At 40.2% G+C, this 7091-nt stretch overlaps 2 non-coding genes across 2 annotated transcripts; both read left to right on the forward strand.

Moving 5' to 3' along the window:
• Nucleotides 1-4747: 4747 nt before the first annotated feature.
• Nucleotides 4748-4829, forward strand: trnas-uga (transfer RNA serine (anticodon UGA)). Its single transcript has one exon. It is a non-coding gene; the product is annotated as a tRNA-Ser (tRNA).
• Nucleotides 4830-6770: 1941 nt separating this feature from the next.
• On the forward strand, nucleotides 6771-6852 carry trnas-uga (transfer RNA serine (anticodon UGA)). The gene has a single exon. It is a non-coding gene; the product is annotated as a tRNA-Ser (tRNA).
• The last annotated feature ends 239 nt before the right edge of the window (nucleotides 6853-7091 follow it).

Consider the following 7091-nt stretch of genomic DNA (forward strand, 5'->3'; position numbering starts at 1 on the left):
TCTCCCATGGTTTTAATATTTCAATGGCTGGGAATAAATGGCATTCTGATGCGTGACAAGGTTTTTCAGTGAAAGGTCAAGGTGGCATTTGGGAGATTCACGTGTGCTGATTGCAGGACCCCTCAAGGGCAAGGGCTGTTGGGGAATACGCAGAATGGACGGACATCATTCTCAGGTCAGCGCTCCTGGGTCAATACTGCTTAAGTCCACCTCACAAAATGCAGTATTGATTCGTCTCAGAATATCTTATACTTTTATCTTATGTAATGTACAAAAATGATAATACCATGGAACCTCAAAAGCTGATTAGCATGTACAATTTAAAAAAGACTACTATTTTATACACAGTTGTTCCTCATTTATTGCATTTATTGGATTCCTTATTTATAAAAGGAATATTTTCATATAAAACCTATTTATGATCCTCTTAATATGATTTTTAAAGTTATTATAAGCACCCTCGAGTCATGAAATAACATCCCTATAGTCACCTTTACACTCGTATTACCCAATATAGTAGACAAAATAAGAGTAAATAAACCATTTAAGACACGAATAAGCCTCTTCCTACATACTACTACTTACTATGAATGTGTTCCATAGGGGACCCCAGTGACGTCAGGGGTTCAGAGTTGAGTTTCAGCTTTGCGAGGGTAATGGCTGTAGCCCGTGTTTTCATTTGGTAGTTTTACAGAGAACTCAAACCTGCAATAAAAACCTGTTGTTCAAGGACGTTTTTGCGTGTCTCCCCAAACAGTAACATTACTTACATCTAGTGACCAGCGTATATATCATTCACAGTGTCTTTGAATGCATCTTCTGAAAGCCTTATATTTGTATTTTAGTTGATTAAGTCCATTTTTATGCTTGAAAATGATCATTTACTGAATGCCTCATTTGGGATTAAGGCTGTTTTATTGTTTTTACATTTTAATATTAAGTTTCTTTGTACATTTTTATAATACTATAACTTTCTACAGCTCTTTGGTGCTGTCTGTAATGTTTTCATGTGTGTTTAAATGACATCTGCTTTGGTTCTTGTGCTTGTGGGGCTCCTGAGAGGCATGGAAGGATATCACCGCTGTGGTAGATTGAGTTCACTATTTAAATACAAACCTCCTGCTATGTTGTGAATTATTTTTAATTGCTGGTTTACATGTCAAAGACATCTAAAATGTTGTAGAAGGACATTCCATGCTTACTTTACTAAATATAGTATTACTATTATCAGATGCTGGATGTGTAGCTTTAATTTCTGTCCTTGTTGGTGTAAACATGGACTCCCTCCCTCTGGCTTCTTTGTGAATTGAATGTTGTTAGGAGCCCTGCCATGACACTCCACGGAGGCTGCTTTTTAGGGACCGAAGCATGGTACCTTTTTGATTTTATGCAAATTGGTGCTCAGTAGTACCGACGAAATTCGGTCGGTGCCTATGAAAGTAGCAAATTCGGTACAAATTCGGAGGAGGATTTGTAAGAAAGCCGGAAACCAGGTGCACTGTGGGAGATGATGGTGATGTTGAATGGCAACAGAAATGAGAGCTGTGTAAATAGCTAGAAGCTAACAACAAAATAGATAAACAACATGATGACATTAAATCCTTGAAGAATGATAATGCATCACTTTGTAGACAAATTGATGGGAAGGAAGGAATAGCGGGTGTTTTAAAGAAGCAAAATGATGAAAAGGGTTGATTTACATCACAAATGATGTGCAGAATTGATGATTTGGAACAGTCAACACACGAGCAATGTGATTGTGACTGGGCTCCACATTACACGCAGGTCTTACGCCAGCACAGATGATAACAGTGGAGGAGAACAAGATGGTCCGGAGGGGTCTGAAAACCAGTCAGTATCTTCTGTGACCAACATTTACCTCAAATACCGTATACGCTGATCCAGAGCAAAGAGTTTGAGAATTTTTAGTTCAGTTCATGGAAAATGGGAGCAAAAGCAAAAGTGTTGCATGTAGATTTTTGTTGAGTGTACATCAATGAGCATCTGACAACATGCAACAGCGGCATTGCCAAGAAGGCTTAAGGAAACGGGAGAAAATTCAATTATGATTAATAACTTAATCATCAGGAATAATAGACTGCGCAAGACAGTCATAAAAAAGGTCATAAACAGGTTTTCTATGCTCTAACTACGGAAATATCCCATTTATTAATATTGAATCCTACTTTGCGGAAATTCACTTATCGCGGTCGAGTCTGGAACCAATTAACCCGCAATAAACGAGGGATGACTGTAATGCTGGTGTGCATGGTGTGTCTGCAAGGTCACTGTGAATCTTATCCCACACAGACATTGCTACAGGATTGCTTAACAAGTCTAATTATTACAGCTTTGGCTGGATAGGAAATGCAGTACAGTCTTCTCCGTGAGTGCAAGTTAAGGTCGTGTAATGTACGGTAATGTCCCATCAATATAACATTACTGACGTCTCGTGACCGGGATACTACGTATTCAACTAAAGGTACCTTTGTTTGGACAAATATGACAATGACAACAAAAATAGCCCATAAGAGTTACATTTTTTTGGCAGTACAATGCTATAGCTATTCATGTAAGAACTTAAGTGATTTTGGTTACTATCAAGAAAACCACAGAAGTTGCTAGATATCAGCTCTTAAATTCAACTCTTATGAGCTACGTTGGTTATCATCATTATATTTGTCCGAACAATTGTACATTTAGTTGTACCATGGATCAGTAAACTGAAGAAACAAGGGTGGTCTCATCATTTTTTCCATTACGGTATATACTGTATATACATTTGGGATTGTTTTCTGCATGTAAACCTATAATTGTAAAACTATAAAAAAACTTGTTTGGTATTAACATTTTTGGCGTTCTGGACCGGATTATTTAGATTTACATTATTTAGTATGGGAAAAAGTGATTTGGTTAATGTTCGTTTCGGTTAGAGTCAAACCTTCAGGAATGAAATAATGACGCTAACCAAGCTTCCACTGTACCTAAAATGGGCAACTGTATGAGTTGATTTCTATTGTACTTTATCTTCTTGCTGAACCAGAACTCCTCTCAAACTGAGTTTCTAGCTGGATAGTTCCATGAACAATAATTGTTTTTGACTGCATTTTAGTAGACAATTACTCTGTTGGGGTTGCACGGTGGCGTAGTGGTTAGCATGTTGGAAGATTTTGGTTCGAATCTCCGTTGGGCATCTCTGTGTGGCGTTTGCATGATCTCCCCGAACGCGCGTGGATTTTGTTAAGTTAATTGACGACTGTAAATTGTCCATAGGTATGAATATGTGTGTGAATGATTGTTTATCTATATGTGCCCTGCGATTGGCTGGCGACCAGTTCAGGGCGTAGAAGATGGATGGATTACTCTGTTGACATTATTGTATGTAAGTCATTTGGATTTGTTCCACATGGGACATTAAGGGAAAAGATGAGTCAAATAACCCTCCTGATTTTGTCCCTTGACCATCTGTCTTTATTTTATTTTGGCATTCTGGTGCAACATTTCTGTCTTTGAAAGACCATGCTGAGGCAGGGGGAGTAGTTTGTAATGCTGTTTAAATTATATTCTTGCTATGGTGAAATATTTAACGTCGGGGCTTCGTGACTTGAGCTGTAATAAATCAGAAATAATCATCTGATAGCTCATGACCAAGAAAAGCGTCCAATGCAACACTTCATGTGACTGAGACTAAGTTGATAGAATTTGTGATACCAGATTGCTTTCCTGCTGTGTACACATACAAACCATCTGTAAAATCTGAATGTGAATGACCACACTTGGCGCGTGACGTTCCAAATGGCATACACGAGATGTACATCCCAATCAGGAGCTGCTCAAAGGAGATAGCAGATACATGCTACCACTTTTGATGGAGGAAGAAGGGGAGGAAAACGGAGGGGTCAGACACACACAAAGCCAAGTATGGGTGAAGAGAAAAAGAGGGAAGCCCTGTGGAGGTACTAGAGGGGGTGGAAGAAGAAGTTGAACAGGAAACAAGATGGATACAGTGGATAATACAGGATTATGTAACTGAGCTGAGTCTGCATTCATGCTGCAGACAGTTTTGCAGAAACAGAGTGTCCACAGTTTGTGTCTCAGTCAGTTTCAAAATATAAAAATTGACACCAACCACTTACAGTAGCTCGGCTGCATACCACAAAAACCAGAGTCGGGTGGAACCTCTAAAGATGAACATAAGCGAAGCTAAAAAGGCTAAGTTTGTTATCATGGCTGAGTGATTAAGTCGATGGACTCAAAATCTGTTTGGGTCTCCTCCATCCTATATCCTGCTGATAATGAGTCTAATTTTAGAGTAGAGGAGGTTCACTCTGTGAGAACTTGGATGGAGGTCCTGGTGGGGGTTTCAGGTGTAAAGTGTTGAAAAGAACAATGTCATAACAATCCCTGTTTACATGACCATTGAAATAACTGAAAGCACTGCTGTACTGTATGCATGCCAGCCAAGTAGTTGGAGATGTTCCTATGCAAAGCTAAAAAAGCGCAAACATTGTTTAATGGCAGAGTGGTTAAAGTGACCTGGTGGTGTCAGGTTGGAGCGCTACGGTGGCTCAAGTGTATGCTAACATGACACTGACCTTGTGGAAATCGGGCTGTGTGTTTGAAAAGTCTTACATAATGTTAAAACAATCCCTGTTTACACAGACCATAAAAAAGACTGAAAATGCAATCGTATGCGCGTCAATTTAGTAGTCAGTGATGTCCCTACGCACAATTCAAAACTTTATGTGTTATCATGGCCGAGTGGTTAAGGCGATGGACTTGAAATCCATTGGGGTTTCCCCGCGCAGGTTCAAACCCTGCTGATAACGAGGCTGATTTAAAAGTAGGATAGGATTCCTTTTGGAGAACGTGGCTGTAAAACAGGGTGGCCTCAGGCTTGAGCTCATCTGATGGTCACACAGATCATTAAAACGGAAAACACTGTCATATGCATGCCAATTGCCGATGTCTCGGTGTGAATCCCTGAAAAAGTGTGTTATCATCGGTGAGTGAAGAATGCGATGGGCTAACTAATCCACTGTGGTCTCCTAATGCAGGTTCGAAAAGCTGCATTAGGAAAGCAATGCTAAAAAGGCGAAGTTTGTTAACATGGCTGAGTGATTAAGTCGATGGACTCAAAATCTGTTTGGGTCTCCCTGCGTAGGTTCACATCCTGCTGATAATGAGTCTAATTTTAGAGTAGAGGAGGTTCACTCTGTGAGAACTTGGATGGAGGTCCTGATGGTGTCAGGTGAAAAGTGTTGAAAAGAATAATTTCAGAACAAAACAAAAGCAAGTCTGACTTCAGAGTAGCGGAGGTTCACTTTGTGAGAACTTGGATTGAAGTCCTGGTGGTGTCAGGTTTTAGCTCTACTGTGGACTCAAAGTATGTTAACATGACAGTGACTTCTTGAAAATCATACTGTGCGTTTGAAAAGACTTAGATAATGCCAAAACAATCCCTGTTTACATAGATCATCAAAAATGACTGAGAACACTATCATATTCATGCCAATTCAGTTTCCGGTAATGTCCCTATGCCTAACTTTGACTGGGTGGCCTTAGGTTTATATTTAGTGCACAGAAAGATGTTACGCAGAAATTTTTTAAAAACTTTTGATTAAATGAATACTTTTTTCCAAACAGTGCCGAATAGTGCGTGGCTAACTAACCAGTAAAGTCTATCATCGCAGTCCTCCTCCTCCGGGGAACTAAAAAACTAAAACCACTAAAGTCGTCTTCTTCAGCGTCACAATTGAAAAACCTCATAATTTCTTCGTTACACACTTTGTCAGTCTCTCTCTCTCTTTTGTTGCGACTCTTGGAGTTACTTTTGCCTAGAGGAAAATTATTCATTGCCCTTTGAGCTATCCTCTTCATCACGCAGTAGTCCAGCCTTTCGAAACCCGTTGGTGATGGTGGACAGTTGGTGGTCTGAGTAGTCCAAACAGAAGCTGTAGTAATGTCAGGGATCACTGCATAAAACTTGAAACATGATATTAGCTTCCACTTCACTGGTCCACGTCACTACTTCCTGAAGATGCACTATAAGCATCAAGGGAAATGTAGTTTTTAGCCATAAATTAGCCACATCACTGTACAAACCGCAGGGTACAAAGCATGAGAAAAAAGTAGTAAGTAGGCTGACAATCATGGTTGTCAGCGATTTCAATATGTTTAACTCAGAAAATGGCTAGCTATCATGTTTATCGTAGCAGAGTGATTAAGGCGATGGCAATTGGGGTTTCTTGACGCAGATTCCAAACCTGCTGATAACAAGCCTCATTTTGGAATAGCAGAGATTTGCTCAGAGTGAACTTAACTGTCGAACTGGGTGGTCTCAGGTTTGAGCTCAACTGTGGCCACAGTCTATGCTAACAAGACACTGATCTTGCATTATGTCAAGACAATGCCTGCTCACACAGACCATCGAAACGGGAAACACTGTCATATGAATGCCAATTCAGGAGTTGCCAATGTCCCAATGTGAAGTCCTGAAATAGTGTGTCATCATGGTTGAGTGGCAACGGCGTTTCCCCACGGCAGGTTTGAATAACTGATCATGAGTCTGACTTCAGAGTAGCGGAAGTTCACTGTGTGAAACGTTGGATGGAGGTCCTGGCGATGTCAGGTTGGATGAAGTGTATACCATCACGGAAATTGGGCTGTGCGTTTGAAAAGTTTTACATGACGTCAAAACAATCCCACAAAAACTGAAAACACGAGCATATTCCTTCAAGTATTATAGACGACCATATCCCTATGCATAAGTTATCATGGCTGAGTGGTTAAGGCGATGGACTTGAAATCCATTGGGGTTTCCCTGCGCAGGTTCAAATCCTGCTGATAACGGGTCTGATTTTAAAAGAGAAGAAATTTGGTCAGGCAGAACTCGGTGGCTTCAGGTTTGAGCTGAATTGTGGCCGAACGACGCCGACCTTCTGAAGATTAAAAATTGCGTTTGAAACATTTTACTCAATGTCAAAACAATCCCTGTGTACAGGACCATCAAATAACTGTTCACGTTCAAATAACTGATAAGGCGTCTGACTTCAGAGTGATGGAGGTACAACTTGGATGAAGGCCATGGT

The sequence above is a fragment of the Dunckerocampus dactyliophorus genome, chromosome 2 (assembly GCF_027744805.1).
Source record: "Dunckerocampus dactyliophorus isolate RoL2022-P2 chromosome 2, RoL_Ddac_1.1, whole genome shotgun sequence".
Lineage (NCBI taxonomy): Eukaryota > Metazoa > Chordata > Actinopteri > Syngnathiformes > Syngnathidae > Dunckerocampus > Dunckerocampus dactyliophorus.